The following is a 15,969-nucleotide window of genomic DNA, read 5'->3' as shown; positions in this document are numbered from 1 at the left end:
ATTGCTTTCCTCCTGTCCCATTGCTGTCCTCCTGTCCCATTGCTGTCTTCCTGTCCCATTGCTGTCCTCCTGTCCCGTTGCCGTCCTCCTGTCCCATTGCTGTCCTCCTGTCCCATTGCTGTCCTCCTGTCCCGTTGCTGTCCTCCTGTCCCATTGCTGTCCTCCTGTCCCGTTGCTGTCCTCCTGTCCCGTTGCTGTCCTCCTGTCCCATTGCTGTCCTCCTGTCCCGTTGCTGTCCTCCTGTCCCGTTGCTGTCCTCCTGTCCTATTGCTGTCCTCCTGTCCCGTTGCTGTCCTCCTGTCCCATTGCTGTCTTCCTGTCCCGTTGCTGTCCTCCTGTCCCGTTGCTGTCCTCCTGTCCCGTTGCTGTCCTCCTGTCGGGCCTTGGCAGAGGCCCTTTGTCTTCGGGGCCCGAGGAGACGCCACGGAACAAAGGCCCCTGTTGTTCCCTCTGCGGCCTCAGAAGTGACCGCGGCAGCAGCAGCGCGCCCCGCTCTCCCGGGCTCCCCACACCGCCCGCTCCCCGGTCGTCGGTGGACGTGAAAGGGGGGTAATTGAGGGAAGACCCATAAATTTAAGAGCTCTTCAGGGACAGACATAATGAATTTGGTACAGCACATATTTCTACATCAAAGATGCCTTTGAAGTGACAAAACCCTAATCCGCCGACGACCGGGCACTTCCCCTCGGCCCGCGAGCCCATCGGCAAATAAACGCACATTCAGGAAATTATCTTTATCTGGAAACGGCCACAAGGAGCCTCTGCCTCCTGGCAGCCTTGCCGCAGCGACACCGGGAACGTGTGGGGAGCCAGGCCCGAGGAGCGAGGGGCTTGCTGTGTGCAGGGCCCTGGCCCCGCAGCCGCCTGGCCTGTGCGAAGGGCAGGCCGGCTTTGTGCACACTCCGCTTGCTCGGGGCCTGCAGGGCACTCGGTCATGAATATGCATCATGTCAGGAAGAGACAGGCCCTTCAGATCCGACATAGAAGACACGCACCCCCGACCAGCAAAACCCCAGGACCCGGAGCGACGTGGCGAGCACGGTGACATGCTGGCCGTCACGCTGGACACGCGTGCAGCCCGGCTGTGGGTGACGGGACTTCCACTCCCCGGCGACCGAGGGGAAATCTCACAGGGATTTCAGTTCTCGGAGCCACGGGTACGAATCCCACATGCAAATCACACACCAGACAGTGAGCCCACCTTCCCGGTGTCGACGAGGTTCTGAGTGCGGGAGAATAGCATCCCATGAACTAAATACACACGAGGTTTTAAGAGACAGGATTTTCCCATATTGAGCAGAAGGACATTGTGCAGAAAAAGGTAAAAATCGCAAATAAACAATTTTAAAGGGAAATGGTGGAGAGCCACGCGGTAACCTGAAACAGTGCTCAGAAGTTCCCGTTCTGTGCCTGTTCTTTTCTACAAAGACGAGCTATTTCGCAGCGACCCCTGGGCGGGGGGCTGGTCAGATACTTGTTAATGGCTGGGCTTTGGTTTTTCTGCCGACTTTGAAGTGTAACGCAGCCGAAATATAAATATAGATTTAAATGAACTTTTCACAGACGCGGATCCGTGAGGCGGCTGGGTACTCGCTGGTTCCTTTTCTGCTCTCCCCCTGAGATGATAAAGCGCGGATCCCGCGGGGCAGAGACAAAGCGGACGGGGGATTGGGGATATTCCCAGTGTTCCTGCAGACGTCCCGCCTCATTAGCATCCCCTCCTCCCGGGAGGGACCTGCTCAAAGCCCAGCCCGCCCGCTAATCCCCGCGCAGAGCTCTGCTGGCTCCCTTTGAAGAGGAACAGAGTCCCCTTGTGCCTCCTGGGCGCCGGCCTCCTGGCCGAGGCTCTGGGCGTGGAACCCGCGCTGCCATCGGGGGAAGGACGAGGAGGCCGAGTGTCCAGGAGGCCGCTGCGGTGCAGGGGAGACGCTGGCTGGTCCCCCTCTTCCTCAGTGCCCATCCTGTCTTCCCTCCTCTCGGCCGAGATGACGAGAGCACCACCCCTGCCCCTTTGTTCCTTCGATGAGGGTCAGGCGCTGCCACGCACCTGCCGGGCCATGGAGTCCTCGCTCCTCGGGGACAGAGGCTGGTCCCGGCCTCTTCCTTCACCCGCATCTTCACGGGACAACGGGCCATTTAGAGCCGGCCATTCTGGCGGCTCATTTCCTACAGAACCTGCTGACATACTCAGCTAAGCAGCAGGTGGACGAGCAGCCTCCAGTTTCAATAAAATGCAAAAAAACCCAAGACCAAAACAAACAAACAAAAACCAAAAATTATACAGCAGCATGGAAAACGTTTGTCTTTTTTTGTTGTTGTTAAAACCAAAGGCTCAGGAGTTTGCTGAAGACACTCCCTCAGGGAGGCCTACATTCTGTGTCTGAAACGCAAGTGCGAGGCTGAGAGCACAACTGATTCTAGTTGTTTTTCTCATTTTATGATCATTCCTTTGTGATAAAAGGAACCGGCTTTCACGTGTGTGCCGTCTTGAAGTAACTGCTTCCTAAGATTGCGGGAGCGTGTCCCCCACACGGCTCAGTGCCAGGTGACGCCCGCGGGGCGGGTTCTCCCTGATTAAAGCAGGAGACGCCGGTTCCCATGCTGCTGGGACCTGTTGTTGGCATCAGGTCACGAGCATCTCAGCCTCGGCACGTTGCCCCTTTTTGCCTTTGCTCACAGGGAACTCGGAACCGGATGCTGCCCTCGGCTCCACGGTGCCCTTCGCTCCGCCAGCCTCGCACAGACCACCTGTAGGGACAGTTCTAGACACATCTGTGCGTCGCAAATAGAATGTTTCGGGTATTTCTGAGGGCGTGCACAGGTTAAAACACGTTTCACAACAGTGCTCCCTATTCGACGGGGCCGCTCTCTTCACACGCGTACGGAGAGAACTCAGGGTCTCAGGTGCACGGCGTGATTTTGTGGCACACCTGCCATGTGGCAGGTGATGAGGCTGTGAGGCAGGTCACCAATTACCTCTCTTGCCGGGAGCCACTCTGGCACGTTCATGCCCTAAATCAGATCTGCTGTGCCTTTCATCCTAGCAGCGCCAACGTGTGGTCGCCCAGGCGTTGGCAAGTGCCGGTCCCGAGGGGCATGCTTCTCCCAGTCCCCATCCTTTAAAAGTTATTAGAGCCCTGGCTGGTGTGGCCCAGTGGATAGAGCGTCGGCCTGCGGACCAAAGGGTCCCAGGTTCGATTCTGGGCAAGGGCACGGACCTCAGTTGCAGGCTCCTCCCTAGCCGGGACCCTTGTCGGGGCTCGTGCAGGAGGCAACCAATCGATGTTTCTCCCACACTGATGTTTCTCTCCGTCTTTCCCTCTCTCTTCCACTCTCTCCAAAAGATCAATGGGAAGATATCCTCAGGTGAGAATTAACAACAACAACAAAGTTATTAGAGCATCGCTTCTGTGTGAATGTCCTTCTGACACCTTCTTCCCGCACTTCTAATGTAAACAAGATAGGAAACGATATAGAGAGTTGGATATATTTACGATTGTGGGTGATACTTGTACTAAAAATCTGTCCTCCTTGAAAAAAACAACAACACACCACTAAAATACTTAAGAATTAAAAAATGTCACAACATGGCTTATTAATTTAAAAATGCAAGCCCTTCAGCTCTTACCCAACAATAAACGCATGTTACTGCTGAACATTTACAAAAATTAATAACATAGCAGGAAAAAATTGCCCATGATCCATTTAAGAAGCTCTGGACGGTTAGCCAGACGTTGGCATCTATAACCATCCCACCTGGAACTTCCACGGCGCTCACAAGTCATTTTCCACTTCACCCCCAAACCGAGCCCACGGCTACACGCACGAGACCAATAAAAACGACGCGTGAACCTCGATTTCCTCCCAAGAAGAAGAAACCAGCAAAAACCAAGCCTTGGGGAAGCAGAAGGAGCAAATGAACGTAACACGTTTAAAAATAGTGATTTATGCCCGGCGGGCCTGGCTCGGGGGTTGAGCATCGACCTATGGACCAGGAGGTCATGGTTGGATTCCCGGTGCAGGAGGCAGCCAATCAATGATTCCTTCTCATCCTTGATGTTTCTATCTCTCCTCCTCCCCTCCTCTCTGAAATCAGTAAAAAAATATTTTTAAAAAATAGTGATTTATAAAACAGTAGACACATCAAAATGGTGGTTATTTGAAAAGGCCCCTGAGAGAGAAGAATGTGGAAGGTGGGGTGAAAACCATCACAGGTGAGATCTTCGAAGGAGGTGAGGCCATTATGAACAAACCCACCTGACGTATCTGCTTCTAAAAAAAGCCAGGTTAAACATTTACCAGCTCTAAATCTCTCCTGCTGGCATCTTTATTGTTTGATAAAGGTGTCGATGACTTTGGAGAGCAAAACTCACAAATAATAGGCAATCTTTTCACACTCTCAGTCTTAATTAGGTCTTAGGCTTTTCTTCAGTTTTTTGTTTTAAATATTTTAATTGACTTCAGAGAGAGGAAAGGAGAGGGAGAGAGAGAGAAACATCAGTGATGAGAGGGAATCATGGATCGGCTTCCTCCTGCATGCCCCACACTGGAGATGGAGCCCACAACCCGGGCCTGTGCCCCGACCAGGAATGGAACCGTGACCTCCTGGTTCATAGGGCGACACTCAACCACTGAGCCTCACCGGCCGTTTTAATCGTGTATCAGAATTGTTCAGAGAACAAGCCACTCTCGCCACGGAGATCCCGTGACCAGGACACCTGTGGGCACTGTGGCCGCAGATCTGAGCTCCGGGGAGGAGGACCCAGCGCGGCCAGAACCAACAAAGCCGTCCGGGCCTCGGGACAAACACCTCTTTTCCTTGAGAAACGTCCCTGCTTTTTGTGTTGGGCCCTGGGAGAGGCCGGGTGTCTCCGGGGAAATGACATGAGCCTGAGGCCTGAGCCGCCCTCTGAGCTTGTCGCTATTTCAGGCTTTTATTGGCAAGGTCTCCTCCTGTGGACTCGCTGAAGGCCAAGTTCACCCCCAGCAACACACATAGCGTCGCCCTAAGAATGCGCTGGGCCGCTCCCAGGGCTCACCGGTGGCACCACAACCCAGAGCAGCTGGCTGTCCGTCCGTCCATCCGTCCGTCCGGAGCAGGGAACTCCGCCAAGGCGGACTCGGCCGGGGCGGCAGGGGCGTGAGAGGAGGCGGGGCCCTGGTCCAGAAAAAAGGTACCTGCCCCAAATCAGTAACAATACCTGGTGTTTCCGCCAAGGACAGATGGTGGGGTGCAGGAAAGACGGGCTAGGAGGGGGCCTCCCGCCTCACCACCCCCTTACTGAGAGCACAGCCTCACAGCCGGTCCCCATGGGGGCTGTCAGCCCGCAGTCTTCTCACCGGTTCGTCGAGCGCCTGCCCACACGGCAGCCCACACGCAGCCAGCCATCCCCACACTCCCTGCCGCCCTCTACTTCGCTAGGCTGTTCGGTGGTGGTGCCCTTTACAGTTAGTCATGAGTGACATGCACAGGACGGGGCAAAGTAGGTCTACAGTGGTTCCCATGGAAAAGAACACAACAGTCTATACTAATAAAAACCTAGGTGGCCCTCCCGCCCTCGCGCGATGCCCTCACGTCATCACAAGATGGCCAGCAGGGGAAGGCAGTTGGGGGCGACCAGGCCAGCAGGGGAGGGCAGTTGGGGGCGACCAGGCCTGCAGGGGAAGGCAGTTGGGGGCGGCCAGGCCTGCAGGGGAGGGCAGTTGGGGGCGACCAGGCCTGCAGGGGAGGGCAGTTGGGGGCAACCAGGCCTGCAGGGGAGGGCAGTTGGGGGCGACCAGGCTGGCAGGCAGAAGCAGTTAGGGGCAATCAGGCAGGCAGGCAGGTGAGTGGTTAGGAGCCAGCGGTCTCGGATTGTGAGAGGGATGTCCCAGATTGGAGAGTGTGCAGGCTGGGCTGAGGGACCCCCCCCCCCCCCGCATGAATTTCATGCACCGGGCCTCTAATTAATAAATAATAACACAAGAATAAACTCTGGCCCAGCTGGCGTGGCTCAATGGTTGAGCATCGACCTATGAAACTGGAGGTTACAGTTCGATTCACGGTCAGGGCACCTGGATCTGGATCGTGCAGGAGGCAGCCAATCCGTGATTCTGTCTCATCACTGATGTTTCCAGCTCTCTCTCCCTCTCCCTTCCTCTCTGAAATCCATAAAAATACATAAAAAAAGGACGAACTCAATGTTGCATCCTCACTACTGTAAACCTACTTTGCCCGCCCCGTGTGTAGCTTGCACAAAACTCATGGAGCCTCTTCTTTCTCTCATGTGAGTGTCGGAGCAATAGCGTCTTTCTAGGATGAAGTTGCAAGTATCAGGGGGCGCCCCCAGGCTGGGACCCCTGGCTGCAGTGGGAACCTGGGCGCCAGGAAGCTCAGGGCTCTGACCAGCTCCGTGCTGTGTGTGTGGCGAGCCCGCCCCTCGGGCCCTGCCTTTCGACGGCCTCCTGACCGGTTTCTGATCAGTGCTTCTCGCTGTAACTTGTCCTCCCTGCCCTTCGTTTTCGTCACGCGTGTCACTCGACTCGCTTTCACACACACGGAGGCTCCCCTGTAAGTGAATGAAACAAACCTGCCTTTCGCCAAGCAGCTCAGCCACACGCCCTGCTCACTCACCCGGCTTCACCGAGCGCCGGTCCCCGCCCTCCTGCCATCGCTGCCCTGGCCGTCCCTGCAATGTCCTGTCCGTACCCCCTGCCAACCCTTTGGCCGGGGACCTCCTCCCCACGCCCTCCGGGCCCACCTTTCCCGGGCGGTCCCTTTAGATCCACTCCAGCTCAGATCCTACAATCTTACACTTGATAACGTCTCCAGTGACCTCATCGTAGGATAACGGCGGCCTAGCCCCCTGGAGGCCAGAGCTGCCTGGTCCTAGAGCTGGACGTGGTGCTACGGTGACGACGAGGCCGGCCTCACAGCCGAGAGGGGCTGTGACTGGGACGGGAGTGAGCGTGCCACGCTCTGGGTCCCCTTCAGACGTGTCCCCGGGAGGGCGGTCACCAGCCACACGCGGTCGTGCTGTCCACACTCGGCCCCTTTCCCTCTCTCCTCTGAGGATGTCCGTGTGAATCAGGCGAAGAACTCACTCGTGCTTGGCTTGTCTCCTTCTTTCCCCTCAGCTGGGCTCCCCCTCCTGCCTGCGTGTTCCTCCCTGGCACGTGTGTTTATTCTTTCACTCCCTCGGCGTTGCTGGAGCACCTAGGCCAGCGATGGCGAACTTCTGACACGCGTGTCGGAGGTGACACGCGAACTCACTTTTTTGGTTGATTTTTCTTTGTTAAATGGCGTTTAAATATATAAAATAAATATCAAAAATATAAGTCTTTGTTTTACTATGGTTGCCGAGATCAAAAAATGTCTACATGTGACACGGCGCCAGAGTTCAGTTGGGGTTTTTCAAAATGCGGACACGCCGAGCTCAGAAGGTTCGCCGTCGCTGCTCTAGGAGGTGCCGACAGGATCCGCTTAAGGATGAACAGAAACGCACAGCGGAGTCCCGGAGTCCAGAGCGCGGGGCTGGAGAGGCCGCTGTGCGGACAGTGGTCAGCGCCCTGAGGAAAGGGAGGCACCTCAGGCATCCCAGGCGCCCTTCGCCTGAGCACGGCCGGGAGGCAGCGACCTGCTTGACAAGCCGCGAGCAGGTCCGCAGGATCGTGGCCCCTTGTGCTGGGGGCGTCGCTGGTCTTCACGCAACATCCCAGGCCACCCGGGACCACGCACAGCCCAGCGACGTCGCCCTTGTTCCCCACACATCCCCATGTTGCATGCGGCTGAGATCTGGGAGGTGAAACTCCTGCCCGAAGCAGCATGTTAAGAAGAAAAAAACACATGCCTTTCAAAGGAGGACAGAGATCCCCGGGATCCCGAGTGGCCGCGCAGAGCCCAGAACCCGCCAGCCCGAGAAGCGCTGTCGGTAAAAGGGGGGAGCTGGTCCCCACAGGGTGTCTGGGGTGCGCACAGCAAACGCCACAGTGGCGCTGGGTGAGCCTGGGGATGTAATTATTTATGTAGATTGAAAGGTGGAGGTACTTGGGGGGGATTCCGAGATGTAGCTTTAAATTTAAAAAAATTAGCTGAGTGATGATCTATTATTAGTTAAGCAGAATCAGCAGGGAGAAACCCCATAGCCAGAAGGGAGGGTTGAGCTCCTTGATTTTACAGAGAAGAAAGAGGACTCCTCGAGGGACTGTAGTCGGCCACCACTTAACTGCAGGGATGTGTTGCGAGGACTGTGTGGCATTAGGCGGTTTTGTCGCTGTGAGCATCATGCAGTGTAACTCTCCAGACCCAGACGGGATAGCCCACTGCACATGTAGGCTGTGCGGTTTAGCCTATCGCTTCTGGGCTCAAACCTGTGCAGTATGTTACTGTACTGAACACGGTAGGCAACATAACACAGTGGTATTTGTGTATCTAAACATAGACAAGGTACAGCAAAAAATATGGTGTTAAAGATAAAACTGGTCACCTGTGTAGGGCGCTTACCATGGGCGGAGCTGACGGCCACACGATGACTTGTGTTTCCATTCCCAAAGGTCACTGCTGGTCACAAGACAACTCATGTCTGCACTTACATTAATTTCACTAATTTTAAGGTCTGAAAGCCATGTAGAGTTTTGTGTGTATATATGTGTATGTGTGTGTGTGTGTGTGTGTGTGTGTATATATATATATATATATTGACTTCAGAGAGGAAGGGAGAGGGAGGGAGAGATAGAAACATCCATGATGAGAGAAAATCACAGATCAGCTGCCTCCTGCTCACCCCGCACTGGGGATCGAGCCCGAGACCCAGGCCTGTGCCCTTAACCAGATCGAACCCGGGACCCTTCAGTCCCCAGGCCGACACTCTATCCACTGAGCCCAGCCGGCCAGGGCAGGACGAGCGATCTTCATCTCGTCCAGAGGAGCTTGGTGCCACCGGCCCAGGTGCTAACTGAATGCTCCTCAGGGTGTCAGGGTCGTCACCTCGCGTGGTACACGAGGCACCGGAGGCTGCAGTGACGTGAGTCGGGGAGTAAGTCGGGGCTTGGGGCTTGCAGATCTGTCTCCCTTCAGACCTGTGCTCGCGATCAGCCCACCACCCTGCCTCCAAGTGCTTCGTTTCCTACTTTGCAAACCTGGGATGCTTGCCTGTGGCCTCGCCCTGACCGCCCGCCCGCCCACCTTTGAGGTTTATACCCGACCCCCTGCTGCCTTGGGAAGGAACGGCTTTTATTCTCAGGCCCCGCACACAGCGCGGGGTCCCAGAGCCCGGAGCCCCTGCAGCTCCCTGTCAGCCGAGCGCAGAGCCCAGTGGAGCTGACGGCGGCTCCTCGTCGAGCGCTGAGCTTGGCAGGTGTCTCCTGTCACAGCTGACCCTCCCGTGGCCTTTAAGTGCAGCCACGCTCCACCAGCAGTGCCCCTCTCCCCAAAAAGTCTTCAAGTTGGAGCTGGTCATGTTTTACTATCAACCCCTGGCTGGTGCTCAGTGGTTAGAGCGTCGGCCCGCGGACTGAAGGGTCACGGGTTTGATTCCCAGTCAAGGACACTGCAGGCTCGATCCTCAGAAACCAACCAGTGCGTCACTCTCACATCGATTTCCTTCTCTCTCCCTCCTCCCCCCTTCCACTCTCTCTAAACATCAATGGGGAAATATCCCTGAGTGAGGATTTAAAGAGAGAGAGAGAGAGAGAGAGAGAGAGAGAGAGAGAGAGAGAGAGAAGTCCACCAAGTGTTCTTTTTGGAGGTGATTTGTTTATTGTCAGTTGAGTCCTATTTTCAATTTCACTGAATTTCCAACTTTAGGGTTGAACCCAAACTGATGTATTCGGGGCGATTTCCATTTCCCCCAGCTGTAGGTAATGGATTAATGGTGAGACTTTCAAATGTGTGTCTCTCGGGCTATCGTATAAACTGCAACAGGCCAGGGACTGCGTCCGCCTTGCTCCCTCCTAAACCTGGGGTATTCGGATCCGGAATAGTTCCTGGCATGGCCGAGGTGCAGAAACATTCGTCGTTGTTCAACGCTCACGAAAGGAGACGCTGGCTGAACCGGGGCAGCCTCTCTCATTGGCTTCGTCCTCCGCGTTGCCTACTGTCCACTTGATACGTTGGAAAACTTCCTTCTGTGCCAGCAATAACTCTGCTATTCCCAGAGGAGGCGCTTTCATCGTCTCTGTAAGGATTAAACTCCCCGCCTACCCCTCGAAGCGGTCATTTAGTCCTCTCATCTTTTACCTTCGAACTCATGTCAAGTTTTCAGTCCTCGTCGGTCCTAACAGACGTTTCCACACATCGGTGACCTGATGGTGTTACCAGGACGGCATCGGATCCTCTGAAAACCGTGGCCATGTCTACCCCACGGTCTCCGGCTCAGAAAGTGAGTTAATAGGACGTCAGCCCCGACAAATGTCTGCGTCACTCACATCAGGGTCTTCCTGGCTTTTCCCCAACAAGAGCCTGTGGTCTGTTCTCCTTCCCGGCGCCTCTCCGCCGCCCTCTCCTGGCGGCTCATAGCAGCACAGGCCAAGGAGAAAACCCTTGTACATGCTCACTTATTAGGGAAAACAAGTGTTTTGTTGTCAGAACAAAAAAGATCTAAAGAAATTACAAGACTCAGTAATGACCAATGGAAACGTAGAGCTTCTGTGAAACGTTGACATTGACAATAAATAAATAAAAGCAAACAAACACATACCCTCTGGTGAGGATTAAAACAAAACAAAGAAACCACTGAAATAGTGATGCATGTTATTTGCCTGCCCAGTAAATTCAACTCTATTTCAGTAAAAATACAGGCATCTTTTTGGAATTCACTATAGAAAAAAGAAGATTCGCGAATCTATTATCTCAAAGTCGGTGATGTTTCCGTGTAACGATGATAAAATTACACTTGTGCCATCTACGGCGTGTTTGCTAACCAAACCAGTACCACCACGAATTCACCCGTTAAGTCCTGCCCGTCCATGAATCTCCTGCCCGCGACCTACTCATTCCCAACCACATAGTCAGCCCCTCGCCGGCGAGGGCTCCCGATGCTAACCCCACTGTCCCGTGAATTTAGGGGCGTCCCCTCTCCCTCCCAGACCGCCACTTCCTCCTCTTTGCTTTTTATTTATTTACTTTTGTTCATCCTCACCCGAGGATATTTTCCCACTCATCGTTAGAGAGAGTGGAAGGGAGAGGGAAAGACAGAGAGAAACATCGATGTGAGAGAAACACATGGGTTGGTTGCCTCCTGCATGCACCCCAACCTGGGCCCGGGCCAGGGAGGAACCTGCAACCCAGGAATGTGTCCTTGACCAGAATCAAACCTGGGACCCTTCAGTCCACAGGCCAATGGTCTATCCATTGAGCCAAACGGGCCAGGGCCATTCCCTCCTCTTTAAAATTAGAGGGTATTGCTAAAGTCTCTGAAGTCCCTTCTGACTCACAGAGTCTATGACGCCGTCTCCACCTTCTCAAAATTCAGTCGGACGTCCCCGAGGACTGTGTCAGCCTCGTGCGATCTGCGTAGATGCCGCAGGACTTAAAAACAGCAGCGTTTGTTTTGACCAAGTCCTGGTATCAGGTCCTCAGTGCAAAAGCTCATTTGATTTTTGTAAAAACCGCACGGATAATTACCCTTCCTGTCCTCCTGCTAGGGGCGAGAGCACTGGGGCCCAGAGGGTCAGGCACCCGTCAGGGTCACACACGAAGGAGCAGAGGTGGTTCTAACAGGGCAGCCAGAGCAGCCCCCGTGGGCGCCCCCACACACGGGATAAAGGGCGCCTGGAACAGGTGTGTTCAACAGACAGGAAGAGGGTCTGAAGGGAGGGCAGCCAGAAACGCAGGAGGAAAGTCAGGGTGTGAGGTGGGCAGAGACCAGTCAACAACCTGAAAACTGGAGGGAGAGAAAGAGAGAGAGAGAGAGAGAGAGAGAGAGAGAGAGAGAGAGAGAGAAAGAGAGAGAGAGAGAGAGAGGTGAAATCTACAGAGTGGCCTTTGGGTTTGGATAAGGTGAGCAGAGGTCACTTTTCCGAGTGGAAATATATTTGAAGAATGTGCCCCAAGGAGAGTGAGGAAGGTGAGGGGCCCTGCCCATCTGGCCAGGAGGCGGGCGCCTGCACAGCCCAGGCAGCGGGCAGGGGTTTCTGCCGGCTTCTCGCTGCCTGGCCCGCGGCCTGGGTGCCTCGCCCGCTCCTGGGTCTGGCCTCTCACCCGCTGGGGAGGGGCTGCGGGGGGCAGCGCGTCTGAGCTTGAGGCTTCAAATGTTCCTCCATATCCCATCACCTGCGGCTTCTGGAAGTGAGCTCGGACCTGACTCCTTACTCTCTCGGGAGAGTCACTGGGGGCACGACTTAGGGAAGCAAATTTCTGGGCATGGATGTCGGTGTCTTGGAAAGTCACGGCCTGAGGCATCCAACCTTGAATGAGAGGTTAAGTTATTGTGAGGATGTAGCCCAATCAGAGGAGCATCTAAATGTGTCTTTTCTAGAAAAAAAAAAAAAGAAAAAAAAAAGACGTTATGAGCGGCCAAGGCAGCGTTGGTGGTTCTGCAGAGGTGCTGGCTTGTGCAGCGGTGGGTGAGGAGTGAGGGGCGGAGACCAGAGGTGCCCCCTGCCGAGCCAGGGGCATGCGCAAGCCTGGGCCTGGGCTGGGAGTGTCTATAAGACACGGACGTGAACATCAGCCCAGCATGTGCTGGCCTCGCTCATGAACCTGGGTCAGGGGAACACTGACTAGTAAGAATGAGAAACGAAGAGGGTGTGACCATCAGGGAAAGTTCCCCTTCCCCCTTCCCTTTTCTCTTTAAAAATTTTCCATTACTTTTGAGAGAGAGAGAGAGGAAGGGCGAGGGAGAGAGAAAGAAACACTGATGTGAGAGCGGAACATCCATCGGCTGCCTCCTGCACGCCCCCTGCTGGGGACTGGCCCCGAGACCTGGGCCTGTGACCAGGAATCGAACTGGCAACATTTTGGTGCCCGGAAAGATGCCCAACCAACTGAGCCACAAGCTCACCCAAGGCCGCTTTGTAGATTTCACCTCTCTCTCTCTCTTTTCTTTAATTTTTGTTTTTTTTTAATCCCCACCCTAGGACATTTTCCCATTGATTTTAAGAGAGGGTGGGAGGGGGAGAGACACACAGAGAGAAACATTGATGTGAGAGAGACACATTGATTGGTTGCCTCCTGCACAAGCTCCGACCACGGCCCAGTCCGGGGAGGAGCCTGCAACCGAGGTATGTGCCCTTGACTGGAATCAAACCTGGGCCCTTCCGTCCTCAGGCCGACGCTCTATCCACTGAGCCACACCGGGCAGACCTTCTCTTTTCTTCAAAGCAAAAGAGGAAGAATCCAGCCGATAGAAAGGGTTCCCGTCAGCACTTCACCCCGTGCTCTAACCTACCGACATAGACATAGGTGATAGAGGAGAGAGAGAGAGAGAGAGAGAGAGAGAGAGAGAGAGAGAGAGAGAAATGAAAGATAGAAATGAGAAAGAGAGAAAGAAAGAGAGAGAGATGAGAGAGATAGAGAGAGAAATAGAGAGGGAGATAGTGAGAGAGCAAGAGATAGAAATGAGAGAGAGGAGAGAAACCAAGATGGCGGCATAGGTAAACACTGGAGTTTGCTGCCTTGAACAACCACTTCAAAAATACAACTAAAAGACGGAACGGACATCATCCAGAACCATAGGAAGGCTGGCTGAGTGGAAGTTCTACAACTAGAAGGAAAGAGAAAAATATACCGAGACTCAGAGGAGGCGCAGTGCGGAAGTCAAATACTCAGGTGTGGAGGTGCATGCGGAGAGGGCTGGCCGCTGAGGGCGCGGTTGTCGTTTTCAATCGGGAGGGAGTCTCAGGCTCTGAGCTCCGGTTCCGGGCGAGTCTCTAAGGACCCAGACTCATACGGGAGAAGCGGGACTGTGTGGCATCGCTCAGAACCCTAGGGCAGCTTTCTCTCCGTGGGACTTGCAGCGATTACTGGGACACTGAGAACCCATCTGACCGGCAAGAAGGAGCTGGGGGTTACCTGGGACAACTCGCCTCCTCGATGACTCATTTCACAAGTGCTGGCGGCCTCTGCACCTCCCATTTCATGGCAATTCGGAGGAAATACGGAGCAGCACAGCCTAGTGAGATCTGATCAGACACGTACTTATCTATCAGACACGTCCATGTCTATCATCAGGAAAGCCAACAGTCTGTGTTACCAGTTAAGCTCTGTGACCCAGGGACGGCGAGCTCAGGACTCCCACCTGCCCTGGTCAGAGACGCCCGCCTCACACACACCAGTGCCCGTGGCCTCAACCTCGGCCCTTCCCAGGCGCCTCCCGGCCTCACCCTGTCGCACATCTCCTGTCACCGCATTTCCTTCATCGCTTCCTCCACACGGACAGTAAACCAGCTCAACGTCTTTCAGGGCAATCACATCCAGGGAGCAGTTGTAATTCACATTAAACCAAGCACATAGCAACGTTTCACAGTCTGGAAGGAGCCGCCCACCATCAGCAGTTGGTGTATCACGTGTACCAGGCCTTTTTTTTTGCACCCACATCTACCCAGCTCTGTTTGACGCGTGAAGGCCGGTACTCACTTTTCTCTCGCAGGAGACGGAAAACACTCGGAAAAGAACCCCTCGGCCTCCTTGAAACACCGTTTCTCAGAAGCAGCCTCCGTTCCAGGAAGCAGGAAACTGAAAGAAAGCCAAGCCGGCCGCAGCCTCCGGATTGTGCAACGTCCAGCCGTTTGGCACCGTTGGACACACCCCTGCAGGCACCCCTTGGTGCAGGGTATTCTGGGAGTTGTATTACTGCAGAAAATTCCTTCTTTTAAAGAAAGTGCAAGAAAACTCTTTATTTGGACTTAGAATGGAGAACCGTCCCCCGGGAGCCGAGGAAAGAGAGTGTCAGTGGGGAACGGTGTTCTGATGTAGCATCAGAAGACAGACCCGGACTGGAGAGCATTATGCTGAGTGAAATAAGCCAGTCACTGAAGGAAAAATACCACATGATCTCACTCACTCATGGATAATAGAGACCATTATAAACTTAGGAACAATAATAGATACAGAGGCAGGGCTGCCTCAAACAGACTGTCAAACTGCAGTGGAAAGGCCGGGGAGGGTTGGGGGGCAGGCGGGAGGGGGGTAAGAGATCAACTAAAGGACTTATATGCATGCATATAAGCATAACCAATGGACATAAGACACTGGGGCGTAGGGGAGGCCAGGGGATTGTCAAGGGCGGGGGGAAAAAAAAGGACACATATGTAATACCCTTTGTAATACTTTAAGCAATAAAATAAATTTTTTAAAAAAAGGTCTAAAGAAGGAAACCTGCTTAACTTGAAAAAAAACAAAACAAAACAAGATGCAAGCTGCAAGTTTCTTGGAAAGGACGTTGAGTCAACAGCTAGTCATTTCTTTTTCTTTCTTTCTCATGGAAATCTGTATAAGTGCTTTTTTTTCTTTTTGCTCTAAAGATGAAATCTGGAAATAAATTTATGACACTATTTTAAAATCTAAAAAAAAAAAAAAAAAGAAGAAGACAGACCCATGAGGCCCTGGCCAGTGTTGCTCAGTGGATAGAGCGGACCGAAGGGTCCTGGGTTCGATTCCGGTCAAGGGCACGTCCCTCGGTTGCAGGCCGCTGCCCAGCATGGGTCCTGGTCGGGGCGCCTGCAGGAGGCAACCCATCGGTGTGTTTCTCTCACATCGATGTTTCTCTCCGTCTTTCCCTGTCTCTTCCACTCTCTCTAAAAATCAATGTGAAAAGTATCCCGGGATGAAGAGTAACAAAAAGCAAACCAGACAGACCCAGCGCAGACGCCGTCGGCGCCCACCTGCCTCAGAACGCGATGGAGTCAGACCGCAGACGGGACACACGAGCGACCAGGTTGGTTTGAGCTGAACGATGAGGTTAGGGTTTTTCTTATGAAAAATCTCACCGAACTGGCTAGACAGGGAGGGCTGACTGGGTTACAGGGCGGCCGTGGTCCCTCAGTCGGACC

At 54.0% G+C, this 15,969-nt stretch overlaps 1 protein-coding gene across 2 annotated transcripts in view; it reads right to left on the bottom strand.

Moving 5' to 3' along the window:
- Nucleotides 1–14,766, bottom strand: part of ALPK1 (alpha kinase 1) — a 65,912-nt gene extending 51,146 nt beyond the window's left edge. The window contains exon 1 of one of the 2 annotated variants that reach the window (XM_059695499.1): nucleotides 14,555–14,766. The gene's annotated coding sequence lies outside the window, so the exon portion shown is untranslated. The remainder of the gene's footprint in view (nucleotides 1–14,554) is intronic. The other variant, XM_059695497.1, reaches the window with a different exon arrangement.
- Nucleotides 14,767–15,969: the final 1,203 nt, after the last annotated feature.

Source organism: Myotis daubentonii, chromosome 5, assembly GCF_963259705.1.
Source record: "Myotis daubentonii chromosome 5, mMyoDau2.1, whole genome shotgun sequence".
Taxonomy (NCBI): Eukaryota; Metazoa; Chordata; class Mammalia; order Chiroptera; family Vespertilionidae; genus Myotis; species Myotis daubentonii.
This window is presented reverse-complemented; position numbering and strand designations above follow the sequence as displayed.